This window comes from Primulina eburnea, chromosome 8 (genome assembly GCF_022965805.1).
Source record: "Primulina eburnea isolate SZY01 chromosome 8, ASM2296580v1, whole genome shotgun sequence".
In the NCBI taxonomy this organism is placed as follows: Eukaryota; Viridiplantae; Streptophyta; class Magnoliopsida; order Lamiales; family Gesneriaceae; genus Primulina; species Primulina eburnea.
This window is the reverse complement of record NC_133108.1, coordinates 15,956,107-15,972,468: the sequence shown is the minus strand read 5'-3', so window position 1 is coordinate 15,972,468 and position 16,362 is coordinate 15,956,107.

The following is a 16,362-nucleotide window of genomic DNA, read 5'->3' as shown; positions in this document are numbered from 1 at the left end:
CAACTTGAAGATAGCGACGATGAAGAAATGGCACTCCTCACTAGAAAGTTCAAAAGATTCATGCGGAGTTCCAACTTCAACAAGAAAGACAAAAAGTTTGAGAAGGAAGTGACCTGCTACAACTGTCAACAAAAGGGTCACTATGCAAACGAGTGTCCCTCCAAGAAGAAGGCCGGCAAAGACAAGAAAAAGGCCCTTCTAGCCACGTGGAGCGACAGCGACAACGAAGAGGAGTCTACCCTATGCTTCATGGCGAAGGAAGATCATCTGACCGACTCGGATGACGACGAGGTACCCTCTTACGATGAATTACTCTCCGCTTACACTAGTATGTACAATAAGGCTAAGTCACTTAGAAATGAGAATAAGCAACTTAAAACTGAACTAGAAGCTAGGATGCATGACAACACTAAGCTCAAGACAAACCTAAGAGACTTAGAGAAAGCCTTCAACAAGTTCAATGTGAGTAGCGGTAAACTAGAAAACCTCTTGAGCATGCAAAGGTGTAACTTCGACAAAGGAGGTCTAGGATATGAAAAGAAATCAGTCAACTTCGCTAGTCTTATCGCAAAGGCAAAACCAAGAACACCACCAACATGCACTTACTGTTGTAAGATAGGCCACATAAGACCTAAATGCAAGAAACTTAGACACCAACACAACAAGAATAGTTATTGGAAATGGATCCCCAAATCCCCAACTACTACTAACCCCAAAGGACCCAAAGAAACGGGTACCAACTATCAAACTGTATCTCAACCTTGTAGGGACAAAGGGGAGACAAGTCATCGAGCACTTGGTATCTTGACAGTGGATGCTCTCGACACATGACGGGAGAAAAGAAGCTGCTACAATCCATTCGACCAAAAGAAAAGGGATCGGTGACCTTCGGAGACAACAGCAAAGGGATCATAGAAGGCATCGGCTCAATAGGTATATCTAACTCCACTATCATTGATGATGTACTTCTTGTGAAAGGACTTAAACATAACCTCCTAAGCATTAGTCAATTGTGCGATAGGGGTTATGAAGTCAAATTCACACCACACGATTGCACTGTATCACTCACAACTGACAAAACCATTAGTTTCAAAGGTTATAGAAGTGAAAATGTTTACAAGGTCGATTTAAAGATTTCATCTTTTTCAAAAATAAAAAGCCTTGTAACATTAAATGTTGATGACAACATTCTTTGGCATAGACGACTTGGTCATGTTGGGATGAGCACCATAGAAAAACTTTTAAAACTTGACCTAGTTTCCGGAATGCCAAAGCTGAATTTAAAATTAGATTCTTTTTGTGATGCTTGTCAACTTGGTAAACACACAAAGGAATCTTTCAAAAATAAAAATTTTGTATCCACTTCTATGCCCCTTGAATTACTTCACCTAGATTTATGTGGTCCCTCGAGGACAACTAGTCTAGGAGGAAAATCTTATGCTTTTGTCATTGTAGATGATTTTTCACGTTTTACTTGGACATTGTTTTTAGCCCACAAAAATGATGCCTTTGATCATTTCAAAATTTTTGTCAAAAAGGTTGAAAATGAGAAAAATCTTTTGATCAAACAAATCCGTAGTGACCACGGAACGGAATTTCAAAATGAAAATTTTTCAATTTTTTGTCAAAGCAAAGGCATTGGTCACAACTTTTCTTGTCCTAGAACTCCTCAACAAAACGGTGTCGTTGAGAGGAAGAATAGGACCCTAGTAGAGATTGCAAGGACCATGCTATGTGAGCATTCTCTACCAAAATATTTTTGGGCTGAAGCAATGAGTTCTGCTTGTTACATCATCAATCGCGTATCAATAAGGCCAATTCTCAAGAAAACTCCATACGAACTATGGAGAGGGAGAAAGCCTAACATTTCTTACTTCCGCGCTTTTGGATCAAAATGCTTCATCCACAACAATGGTAAGGACAACCTGGGTAAGTTCGATGCTAGATCGGACAAAGGTATCTTTCTTGGTTACTCTACTTCTAGCAAAGCATATAGAGTCTTTAATAAACGCACTTTACTAGTTGAAGAATCTATTCATGTCATATTTGATGAAACTAACCCTTGCTTGCCTAGACCTGTTGTTTCTGATGATGATGATATAGATATCCTTGGCGAAAAGTTGGAGTCCACAAGCCTAGATGATGTTCCTAAAGATCAAGAGGACGCACCTCTTCCAAAGGAGTGGACTACACACAAGGATCATCCCATGGACCTCATCATTGGTAGCCCATCGAAGGGAGTATCTACTCGCTCTTCTAATATGTGCAATTATCTTGCTTTTCTTTCTCACATAGAGCCTAAGAACATAGAAGAAGCTTTACTTGATGATTCTTGGATTATTGCTATGCAAGATGAACTAAATGAATTTAGAAGGAATAAAGTTTGGAATCTTGTACCTAGACCCACTGATAGACCTGTCATAGGAACTAAATGGGTATTTAGGAACAAGTTAGATGAGCATGGTACAATCACTAGAAATAAAGCTAGGCTAGTAGCTAAAGGATATAGTCAAGAAGAGGGAATTGATTATGATGAGACTTATGCCCCTGTTGCTAGACTAGAATCCATTCGCATGCTACTTGCTTTTGCTTGCTCTAGAGACTTTAAATTGTTTCAAATGGATGTTAAAAGTGCTTTTCTTAATGGTGATTTGAAAGAAGAAGTGTATGTTGAGCAACCTGTTGGTTTTGAAGATGTGCACTTATCTGATTATGTGTATAAACTTGATAAGGCTTTGTATGGTTTGAAACAAGCTCCTAGAGCTTGGTATGAGAAATTATCTACTTTTTTGTTGTCTAGTGGTTTTTGTAGGGGTAAAGTTGATATTACCTTATTTACCTTGACTAAAAATAATGATTTGCTGATAGTACAAATATATGTAGATGATATTATTTTTGGTGCTACTAATGAACACTTGTGTAGAGATTTTTCTAAGCTTATCCAGGATCACTTTGAGATGAGCATGATGGGCGAACTCAACTACTTCCTTGGTCTCCAAATCAAGCAATGCAAGGATGGTTTCTTTGTCAACCAAGGGAAGTACATCAAGGATATGCAAAAAAAGTTTGGGATGGAGTCTTCCAAAGCCTCATCCACACCTATGAGCACGACAGTCAGACTCGACAAAGATGAGGGAGGTAAACCTGTTGACCAAAAGTTATTTCGTAGCATGATTGGCTCCCTACTCTATGCGACTGCTAGTAGACCTGACATTATGTTTAGTGTTTGCTTGTGTGCACGATTTCAATCATGTCCAAAGGAATCACACTTATTCGCCTTAAAACGCATTTTCAAATATCTTTCAAATACTCCAAATCTCGGATTATGGTATTCTAAGAACTCATTTTTCGATTTAAAAGCTTACTGTGATGCCGACTTTGGAGGATATAAGGTGGATAGAAAGAGCACTAGTGGAACTTGTTTCTTTTTGGGAAATTGCTTGGTGTCATGGTTTTCTAAAAAGCAAAACTGTGTTGCACTTTCAACGACCGAGGCCGAGTATATGGCTGCCGGTAGTTGTTGTGCACAAATTCTTTGGATGAAGTATCAATTACTCGACTATGGTGTTACTTTTTCAAAAATTCCAATCTTTTGTGATAATACAAGCACCATATGTCTAACAAAGAATCCAGTTCAACATTCTCGTACTAAACATATTGACATTCGACATCATTTTATTCGTGATCACATTGAGCAAAATGATGTTGAACTTCACTATGTTGACACCAAGAATCAAATTGCTGATATTTTTACAAAACCACTAGATGAATCTACTTTTACTCGTTTGCGTGGTGAACTTGGCATGATTGAGTTGTAAACACTAGTCGAATACTCTCGTACATATTTGTTAAATTGAGGGGGAGTATTATTAATGTGAGCATTATAATGTCGGATAATACAAATTAATTGTATTTATCCATAATTATGGCTCAACATTCATTTATGTGCTAAATATTTTAAATTTTAGGTGTTCCTCATCTTGGCTACTTCGGAATCCACCGAACGTGTTCGGATCGTCCGAACCGAGCCATAGAGAGTCGCGGGATGCGGATTCTTAGATTATGTTTTTGTTATTTTTGTTTATTTTATCTTTATGCATCATTGTATAAAAGACTTGCATTTATTAGTGGATATTTTACCTGTTTATTTGTCTCTCTTTATGCTTATGTCTTTTTGCTTATCACAAAAAGGGGGAGAATTTATTTGGTTAAAATTGCTATTAAATGGTTATTAAATAAATTCGCCTTAATTCAACCTCTTAGACTTGTTATTTGATTAAGGGGGAGTTATTTAATAATAATTTAGATTATGTTGATTATTGTTTCTCAATTTTTAACCAAGTTTTGTGATCATCAAAAAGGGGGAGATTGTTACACCTTAAACGCATACAAATCTCGAGGATGAGATTAATGTTTTTAATGCTGTAACATATCCCAAAGTTTTTGTTTTGATGATACCAAAACTTGGCTTAAAAATGTACTAATGTTTTATATTGAGGCATGCAGGAAACTAAGAACAAAGTTAAGTTCGGAAGATCCGAAGTTGGTTCGGACGTTCCGAAAAGGTGCCGATCAGAAGCAAAGTGGAAGCTGTTCGGAAGCTGCGAGGAGCCAGTTCGGACGGTCCGAAGACGTGATCGGACGTTCCGAACACAAGCAATCAAATCACTTGAATGCGGAGACAAATTGATCTGACTGTTGATTGAGTAAGATTTCGGACGCTACGAAGGACATGATCGGACGCTACGAAGTGTTGAAGATTTCAAATCTCTGGAAACGCGGGAATGTTCGGACGGTACGAACTTGAGTTCGGACCTTCCGAAGCTGGTCATACACTGTCTGAAAGAACCGTTCGGAAGAAACGAAGCTGGATCGGTCCCTCCGAAGCATATGTTCGGACCCTACGAAGTCAAGAACGGACGATCCGAAGTCATCCCAGAATTACGCAAATTGATTTCAATCACATCGGACGTTCCGAATCATAAACAGAAGATCCGAACCTTGGCGTCCAAGACTAGTATAAATAGGCCTTTGAGGATGCATTTTCAATTATCCCACTCCACTCTCTCTTGTCTCTTACAAAGCTTTCTACTATCTCTTGTGTGCGTTGATTAAAAGAGTTGTAATATCAAAAGAGTTGTAGAAAAAGAGTGAAAGTAATACTCTCGAGTGGGTTGTAAAGTTCGTGGCTATCCTTGGAGCCCTCAAGGCCAAGTAGACGCATCGAGGCGTGGTTGTAAAAGCTAGCTTGGAGCTCCTAAAGCCAAGTCGATATAGTGATACCTCGATCCTCATCGAGAAGGGGAGACGTAGACGATTCTTCGTCGAACTTCCATAAACATCTCTATCCCTCTTTACTTTACGCATTTACTTTACTACGCATTTATTTTACGTACTTACTTTACGCATTCATTTGTGATTGTCCCTCAAGTCTTCCGCTTGCAATTTCTGCAAACTCGTTTTAAAAACGCTAAAGGGCCTAAAAGAACCTATTCACCCCCCCCTTTAGGTTCTTCAAAAACATCTCTTAATACAAACTTAAAATCATTGTTCAAAATTAAACAAACATCTCCTATGGCTTTGGCAGCAACTCTTGCTCCATTGCCCATTCTCAAGAAGGTCTCACCCTCTCGGAGCCTTCTACTTCTTCCCATCACCTGCAAATCATTACAGAGATGTGAGCCACAGCCGGTATCCAATACCCAAGAAGTAGAGTTAATCGAGATATTTACTTCAATAAAGAACATACCTTTGCCAGAACCCTTCTGCGCAAGATATTCCCTGCAGTTACGCCTCCAATGTCCAGGCTTCTTGCAGTGATGACAGATGTCAACTGTCTTCTCAGCCTTGGCTGGCGCGGCTGCCACTACTGGACTCGGAGTCTGCCTCTTCAAGGGCACGCTCTTCTTGGGGCGCTGGAAAGAACGCTTCTTTCCCTTCCCAGGTGGACCGGTCTTCGTGCCAGATGAAGAGCCCACATAAAGAACCGACTTCTCCTTTTTGATTGTGGACTCAAAGGTCACAAGCATGTTCACCAACTCTTCAAGGCTTGGCTCAAGCTTGTTCATATTGAAATTCACCACAAAAGGATCGAATGAGCTCGGCAGTGACAACAGCAGCACGTCGGTGGTCAACTCCGAAGGCAAGATCAAATCCATGCCAACGAGTTTATCCACGAACCCAATCAACTTTAGGTCATGCTCATGGACCGAAGCCCCATCTCGCATGCGTAAAGTGATGAGCTCCTTGACTGTGGCATGCCTTAGAGGCCGAGTCTGCTCACCAAAGAGCTCCTTGAGGTGCATATGAATGTCAGCAGCATTCTTAGCATCCTCGAATCGCCTCTGCAGCTCATCGTTCATCAAAGCCTGCATATAACACCTCGCCTTCAAGTCATGGTCACACCAATCCTTGTAGGTCTGCAATTCCTCAGGAGTGCAGCTAGTCGGAGCCTCAGCAGGGGGCGACTCAGTCAGTGTATATGCAATTTTCTCCGAGTTCAAGACAATCTTTAGATTTCTTAGCCAAGTGATATAGTTAGGTCCGGTTAGAATGTGTTTTTCGAGAATAACGGAAAACGGGTTGCGAATTGATGACATTGTCAAAGATTTGAACTGAAAAGTAAAACAGATAAATGTTAATGACTATTTTAAAATATTTAATAACATATAAAGTTTGGACTTTTACTTTATAAATTATCGCTCCCACTGTTTTGACATTTTCACTACCCTCTAGTGAAAACGGGAAACATTTTCCTCAGTAGGTACGTAAGGTCCAATTAACGAACTGTGATCCCGAATAATATCGGCCAATCACAATTCCTAAAAGGTAGTTTCCAATTGCATCGCCATGCAACCCTCTACGTAAACTTTTGTCTCACGTTTGATTAGGACCCAATAATATGACGTCGTTCATCTTTACGTGTCAAGCCTAACCCATCGATATTGAACCTTAATGGACGGTCGCCATGAGTTCCCTCAATAATATGAGCCGAAATCATGGGAGTTCCACGTAGTTCACATCACTATGTCAATGGATGTCACAGCTTTCCGGTACCCAAGGCTCCCCCAATAATATGAGCCGAGCCCCGAGTACGGGTAGCGTTCAACATGCACCCATTGTCGATGGAAGACAAGGAAATTATAAACAAATTTATAATTCCCCTTTTCGGACTTGATATTAATTTTGAATCTTATTCAAAATGAGGGTTTTTAATTTTGAAAGGTCTCATCATTAATTTTATTTTAAAAGCTCGCCATATTTGATCGTATGTTTGCCGGATTCATGCAATTTTGTTATTATAATAATAATAACGCACATACTCATTATTTATAACATATCATGCATATATTATAAATAGAAAACAATACAAGGATGATCAATCGCCCCAAAACTAATGGCCCGTGTGAGCTAAACACGGGCCTAGGTCCAATCCTAGGGTAAATGCACGGGATGCAAATGCAACTAAATTATTACATTAGCATCCAATATTACATGTCTTCGATCTTCATAATCACCAAGGCCACTATCTTCCAATCTTGATCTTCCACTATTCTAATATTTACAATTAAATTTTCATGGCACATAGGGATACATCTCATGGGGGTGGGAACGGGCCATAAACCAAGCCCACTTGAAATTGATAATTATTACAATCATACAACACAAATATCCTAGCATACACCTAGCAAATTGGGCTTGGGCTTTTGATCATCCTTCATGCATAATATCACATATCATACACCATCAATTAATTATCACAATAATTAATTGATCCAATATTATATATCTTGATCCAATCACTAACCGCCACAATTATAAATTAAATTAACAAAGTATACAAACTCCTTTGTCTACTTTCAAATTAATTTATTTATAATCGAATTTTTTGTAAATCACAATTTACTATAAATAATTAAAGTCTTACTTCAATTATTTATTTTATGAGAGAATATGTGCAACAAATGTAAATTTAAACTTAAGGGCCCAAAAACCATTTTTCACCAAAAATATTTTGGCCCATTTAAATTTCACAAATTATGTTGGCCATCCAATGGCCCAACATCTCAAGGCCCATGACACTAAGATTGTCCAAAACATTTTTGAAAACCCTAGCCGTCATCGCCGTCGCCGGAGCTCCGTCGCCGGATTCCGGCCACAAATTTTTTTTTTTTATTTTAAATTTAAAAACTGCAATTTTCGGGCAGCCCCTCGGGCTGCCCTTTGCTGCCCGAAAAATCAAGGGCAGCTCGGGCAGCCCTCGGGCAGCAAAATGCTGCCCGAAAAATGTTTTTTTTTTTGTTTTTGATTCAAAATGTCGGCCTTGATGATTCCTTGCACCAAAAATTTCTCAAGCGGTTAGAAATCGATCTCAACATAATATTATGCAAATATTACACAAAAACCGTAACCATAGCTCGGATACCACTTGAAAGCGGACCGGTTACGGTGGCCGGAAGCGCAACGGAAGTCAAAAATTAATTTATCTAGCTCAAAAGTTCGGCCACCTTGTTTTCTTGTGCAATATTTACATTTTAACACCAAAACATACATAGGGTGTTAGAAAGTTTATTACCTATCAACCTCACAAGGTTGATGATGGCACCAACTTAGTTGACTAGCAACTAAGCTCTTGAAATGGATGACAATCTACAAGCTCTCCTCCACCTTCAAAATTAGGCCCACCACTAGCAAGGTAAAACCCCTCTTGATTTGCACTAGGAAAAATCAAGAGGATTTTCAATGAGAAGATTTTATTCTCCAAGAAAATGAAGAACAAAAATGGAAGAAAAATGAGAGAGAATCTCCTTCAAATTTTCGGCCAAGTAGAGTGTGAGAGTGAGAGGAGTGAAGTCTAGTCTTGGGTGTGTGAAAAGTTGGGAGACAAAGTTGCATGCCTTTTGAATTTTTTTAATAAAAAGTAATCCACACCTCTTCACCTCCCAAGCATGCAAACCCTAGCATGTCATGTATATAATATGGTTTTTAACACATTAAAAACCATGGACTAAATTTTAATTATCTCAAACATATTTAAGATTAATTAAATACTACTTGAATTTATTCAAGTCCCACTAGTTAAATAATTATTTTAATTGAGCTCTACAAGACTCAATATTATTTAATTAATTCAACACATGAATTATTTTTAATTATTTGGACTCTACTAGGTCCACTAGTGTTTAATTAATTCAACACTTGAATTAATTTAATTTAGTCCACAATAATGTTTATGAAAATCACAATTTTCAACTACATTATTTACTTGGCCAAATTTTAATCTTAGGAACACTTCCATAAATTAAAATTTATATTTCTCTCTTAGAAGTCATACTTCTATTTTTCTTTACGCTTATAAACACATTTATAAGCCGTTCAACACATTGAACTATTTTACTTCTCATCGGGGTTTACAAAGCCAATACTTGTGTGGCCCTCAATGGTTCATTGATACAACTAGCCGTGGGTTCACATCTCCATGTGATTCGGACTAAACATGTCCTTATACGAGCATACCCCAATTGCCCCATTCTTACTTATCAACACCTTGATAATAAGAACGTCAGAACTCAAGTCTGATTGTACCCAACCAATCACGTTAAACTCCTAGCAGCATCGCTTACGTGATTCCCTAGGTATCACATGATAGTGCCTGCAAGAACCATTCAATTATGGTTAGCGTACAGTACGGTCCCTTCAACTCATATATCCCGACCGATTCGACAACTATTGGTTTATCGAGAGTTGTCAATGAATCGATACTATGTGTCATGTTGTGGTTGCATCGATGGTGTAATCTATGAAACCCCTTTAATAATTACCACCATATTCTGATCAGAGATTTCAACCCACACATACATGAAAAACACATAGGATATCCATACCCGTAGGTAAGCGGTGAATCCCCGGCTACAATGCATCGACTCCTATATGTTTCGCCGTAACACCCAACCTTGCCACCTGACGACCCCACAAGAGTCGGTAAACAAGTCAAAGTGAAACGCTAGCACATAGAGTCTCAATGTTGTCCCGGGTCATAAGGACTAATGGTGTACAACCATAAACTAGGACGTTTCCACTCGATAAGTGAGAACCACTTGGAAAGTCCTTTATAGAGGGTTGTTCAGTGCACTCTACCAGGAGCACCTATCTGCATGCTCGGACATCACAATGTCCCCTACCAATGAAACATGGTACTCACATCGCAGATACTACTCTCTAACGCGAGCGGCCTATATCCTTCTTAGAGGCGGCTGAATCGACTAGGAACCGTTTAGAATATACAGTATTACAAATATGAGTTTCATGATACTCATCATATGAGCATCTCATATTCTTTCTACTATATGTATATTCAAGGACTTTATCTATGCAACTCGCATGGGTATAAAGATAAAGATGAGCCAAATTAATAAATTCAAATATTATTAAAATAAAGATCGTTTATACAAAGAGTTTCATCGTGAACAGTCGGCCAACACTTGGCTCGACGTGCACCTACTCTAACAAGTAAATCAAGCTGACATGGGTCAGTTACACTCAGACAAAACAAAATATGTGTCAGTTCCAACTGAAGAGCCAACTAAAGTGTCAGCTGTTAAACCAACTGAAGAGGCTCAGTTGCACTCTAAACAGACTGAAGAAGTGCAAGTGCAAACTGAAAGGCCAACTGCTGCTCAATCTTCCACCTTTGCTGAAGACACACATCAGGAACCAGTTGAAGAAATTATTACTGAACAAGCTCAAGCCGAAACTGAAGCACCAGAGTTGTACATGATTGTTTTCAATGAAGAGTACACAGATGAACAACAAGATATACCTAAAGCCATGTCTCCTCATATACCCATGGCAGCTGATATTATTCTTGAAGAAATTCAGTCAGGTTTGATTAATCTTATTTCAACGGTCTCTGATATCAAGTCAACCCAACTATTGCATACTTTGAAGATTGATTTTATGAAGGAGAACACTATGAAGAACCTTCAACAGGTTACCAAAGAAATCGCGTTCTTATTTATCCAAATAGATCAATTAAAGAAGGACATAGTGACAGTTGCAGCCCTTTTTCCAGACTCAGGACATGTTGATCAACCGAATGGATTTTATACAAACGGGCATGACAAAGAGAATGGATTTGATGCAGGAACAAATAATTAATGCCATATTTATAGTCATCTCTGAAGTCCGTAATCTATCCAAGCAAGTTGGTGGTGTTGACAAAAAGGGGGAAGAAGAACAGCAGTAGTAGCAGCAATCTAAGAAGAGACCAAGTCAACTGACTGATCAAGGACCTGCTGTTAAAAGAACCAAGAAATGCAGAACAATTCAGATCAGTTAGAAGATAGTCTCTATATTCAGTTATTAGTTTTGGCAGATTTTCAGTCAAAAGAATATTCTTTTATTCTGAGATTCTTTTATTCTTTCATTCTTTGTACGAATCTGTACAATGAAAGATTTTTAAATAAAAGATTATTTTATCTACAAAAATTCAGTTTGATCAGTTCATAAATTCTAAGTTTTGTCAAACACGAAAAATGGAGAAATGTTTGGAATCATAATTTCGGAATTTGACAAGTCGATCGTGAAAAGATTAAAGAACTGATCAAGACAACTGAAGATAACTGAACTGAAAATGTGTAACTGATAGTTGCCCGAACTGAAGATTAATGCGCAATTTATTAAAGGCAACTGAAGTGTTCAAAGCTAACTGAAGCTGTGTAGTCAACTGTACGATCAGTTAAGACTGATCAGTTACACATCAATCAGTTATTCCTATCGGCTATAAAGAGTTAACTGATAAATCAGCTTGACACATCATCAGTTAAGGAACGTAGCTATCAATCGACAATTTGTACATAAGCAGACTGCAAATTGTAGTGGGAACACCTCATTTCATAAAAGCTACAGTGTACGATTGTCAGAAGAATATTGACGTGTCTAAAAGATATAAAGATTCAAACGCATTCAATGTTACCATCGAAAACAAAGCCTACAAATAACCGAGAAGATCAGCTGAGAAAGAGTTACGAAGTTACACAGTTACCGAGTTATCCATAAGCTGTCAAAGAACAAACAACAAACTATTATCATTTACAAGAAGCTATCGCTTATTAGATTTATTTATAGTTTTAGGCTATATTTGAGCTTAAGTACAAAAACTCATTGTTGTAATATTCGATCTTTTAGAGATCGATTGTGCTGAAAATTTACATCAACTGAGTACTGATAAAATTATAGTGATACTAAGAGTTTCAGTTTTGGCAGTGTTAAGTCCAAACTGAAGTGAGTTTGTACAAAGTGTTGTATAAATCAAAGTATTTTAGTAAATATTCTATCATCGAGATAGAAGAGATGACGTAGGAGTGTTTGAAGTTTCCGAACATCCACAAATCTTACATCTTTATTCTCAGTTTTATTATATCTATTTTTCAGTTTATTTTAGCACTTTCATTAGTTAATTGATTGACATTGACAATAAGTGTAAGGTCCAAATTTAAGGCGACGTAATCCAACTGCATGCAAATCTAGAAATTATGAAAAATGAGTAATTATTCTAATTGCTATTAAATTATGTGACATACATGCTTATTATGATTTTTATTGTCACTATTGCATGAAAATACATTTTTAAAAGTTTATTCAGGTGACGATCGAGGAACGGAGATCGGGGGCTGAAAAATGTGAAAAAGGTGTTAATTAAATAATTAATTTTAATTATTTAATTTAGGGGAGTTGTTTTCTTATTCTTTTGAAATCAAGAATTTTTTTAAAGTGATTTTATACGCCGGGACTAATTTTTATCGGTGTTGGAATTTTTTTAACAAAAACTCGATCTTTTAGAAGTCCGGCTATTTAATTCACTAATTAATTTTTTTATGAAAACTTTTTAACTTTTATTTAAGTCTAGCTTGCACTAGTGGGCTTAATTAAATTTATCTAGCCTTAAGCCTTTTTATCATTTAGTTAGCATATTAAAGTGAGATTAACCTAAACCTAACACTCACTCTCACGCCTCACACATCAGACACGCCACACAGAATTTAAAAAAAAAGAAGCGCAGCTCTTCCCTCGGCCAGCTTCACCTCTCGGCCGTGAGGAAATCACTTTGTTCTTCAAGGTTTTTAGCGGTTCTAGCCTCGGTTCTTCCCGTTCTTCGTCGTCGTCGGTATATCGTGCGTTTATTACGCAAAGGCATGCCAATATCTTCCTTTTTCTCTTCCAATACATCATATATCGATTGTTGAATGCATGTGTAAAGAATATGAAGTTTTGTTACGGTTTGTACGTATTCGTGTTACGATTTAACGTTTTCATATGTTGTTTCATGATATACATGTTCTAGGGGACTGCCATGACGTCGTGTAAAGTTTAAGTAAAGTTTTTAAGGAATATCGAAGCCACTATCAATCACCATACTCGGCAGAAGCCATCGCATAGCAGGAAAACTTTAGTGCAGGCTGCTGTCTTGGTGGGGAAGCGATCGGGTCTCACGTTTCGGGGTGGGGCTCGGGCGCGGCTTGGACCAGGACACCGCCAAGGGTCTTCGTGAGACGGGGTGAGAGTCCTAGCCAGGCTAGGACTCGAAACAAGGACTCGGGAAGAGTCCTAGCGCTGCTAGGACTCCACCCGAGGGGCCCTGCACAGATGTGTGCAGGGTTCGCGCCCTCTCCAGGCGCTGGGGGCTCGTGTTTGGGGCACGGGCTGATGCTAGGAAGGTTCTCTAGGGTCCTTAGTGAGTGTCCCTGGGTTGGGTTCGGTTGGAAGGGCACCGGCTGGTCACACACGATCACAATTTAAGAGACCACACCACATGCAACTCTCGGCCACTTTTTGCAGTGGGTTGGGCGGTCTCGTTTTTGGGGTTTTGGGTTTCCTCTTGGCAATTTTAGTGACCAGTAGGCTAAATGAACATGTTTGGCACCTTTTGGCTCGATATGGTTCGGGGGTAACTCGATAAAATTAGGAGATGGCTCGGGGTTGAAGTTCGAGGGTCAAATTGGGTTTTAAAAGTAAAGAGAATTGGAAAACGGCTCACGAGGGTCGGGTCGTGGTCCATAAAAGCTAAAATAATATAAAACGACTAAATTTAGAATTTAGGAATTTTATATTTAAGTTTGGTATTTTTTCGGGATTAAAACACCATTAAAATAACTAATAAAAGATAAATTGAAAAGTCTAAGTTTTAAGCCAAATAAAATTACGAGAAAATTCTTATAAGCTTAAATATTTATTTGGGACATGTTAGAGTCATGAAATCAAGAAAATAGTCGATTTTGTAAAAAGTCGAGTCCAGTGGTAAAACGGTCTTTTTACACCAAAAATTAGTAACGGTCATGGCAGTGCCCTAAATGTAGTTTTTATGATATTATGTGCATTTTTAAATGCTTATGAATTGTTCATGATTTATTTATGATTTATTTTAAATGTCCATGAAATTTTATAATTAAAATTGACATTTAAAATACATGGTGCATGCTTGGTTTCAAAAGAAAATATATTCATGCATAATTTTATAAGGTGATGAAAACATGAAAATATTGATGAAAGTGAAGTAATTGTGACTATGAGGAATTCAGGAATTGAGGTTATGATCAAGATTAGGCCAAGGCTCAGTTGACGATTTTGTGTCGCTGATGTCCCCGCCGCCCAGTACTGTGGTTTCACGTAGATGGTACCATCGTTATGTCATGTCATGTCATGTCACGTCAGGAAAGTCACAATTAACGATCTGAATTCAATCAAGAAAATATAATATTACGATCATTAAAGGAATCATGTCATGTTATCACGTCATGTTATTATATCATGTTATCATGTCACGTTATGATCAAGGAAAAGGTAAGGGTTCAGGTCATGTCATGCATATCACGAAAATGTTATTTTAAGTACAAATAATTTCACTGCTCCATGTGATTTTATACCTGTTACTCGTTACAAAGATTTGGTGTGTTGAGTCTTTAGACTCACTAGGTGTGTTGGATGCAGGTGAGGTTGAGGGAGGCCTTGACGTATGAGATGACTGGACTGAAGGTGCACACAACCTGAGGACCAGCGCTTCTACTGTTTTTCCGCACTCATGATTATGATTATGATTTTACGTTAAAAGATTTTTAAAACCATTTATTTATGCTTCAGAGTGGTTTTGGAGAGGAAAATACGTTTCACGATTATTGCTTTCTAGGTTTGGTAACTCATGCGATTATTTTATTTTATGACGATTGCAATTGATTTTTAAATCCTAGCTAGCGAATGTTCTAGATCATGGACAAAAATATTTTATTAAAATATTTTTACAAGGACCGAAATTTAAAAAAAAAAAATTTCTAGTACATTTTAAACACAAGAACATGGGACGTTTCAGTTGGTATCAGAGCCGTGGTTCCTGTATAGGGTTGTGCCACCATCAGCGCCGGAAAGATCAGTCGTCAAGCCTCCAGTTTGTAAGTTTTTTACATGCTTTACATGATTCATTATGATGTTACCTGCATGATTACGTGAATGATATGCTTACACCCCATGTTTACGAGTTTTATGATTATTATGCCTTATATGCTTATAATTGCTAAATAAATCACGATATGTCACATGATTAGAAAACATAGATTTAATTGCATGTTGGTTACGTTAGATTTTGGAAAAATGTTCAGATAAAATGCCTCCACGTCGTGCCCCTGCCAGTGGAAACCAAGAGGAAAACAGCGTTAACCATCAAGGAAATAACCAAGGGAATGGACCACCACCACCACCAGATGCTGCTACTCGAGCTCTTGAGGGAATGGCTCGTTTATTTGAGCAACAATTACAGCAGCAGCAGCAGCTGCAGTTGCAGTTACAGCAGTTACAGCAGCAGCAGGTCCAGCAGGCTCCCAGGCCAGCGCAGGATATTTATGATCAGTTCCGGAGGCTAGGGCCAAAGGAATTTTCTGGCACCACTGATCCATTTGCTGCTGAGAGCTGGATACGTTCTTTGGAGATACATTTTCGCTATCTGAATATGGGTGATGCCGACCGTGTGAGGTGCACCACCTACTTGTTAAGGGATGATGCTTCACTGTGGTGGGAAGGGGTCGAGCATGGTATTAACCTTGCTACTATTACTTGGCCTCAATTCAAAGACATTTTCTATGAGAAGTATTTTACGGCGGATGCTAGAGGCCGACTGAAGAGAGAGTTTATGAGCCTCCGTCAGGGAGACTTGTCTGTTGCAGATTATGTGAAGAAATTCGATCGGGGTTGTCACTTTGTACCCCTTATTGCTAGAGACCCAGCAGAAAAGCTTAGGCACTTTATGGATGGTCTCCGCCCTACTCTGCGTAACAATGTTATGATGATGAATCCAGTGGATTATGCTGCTGCCACTGC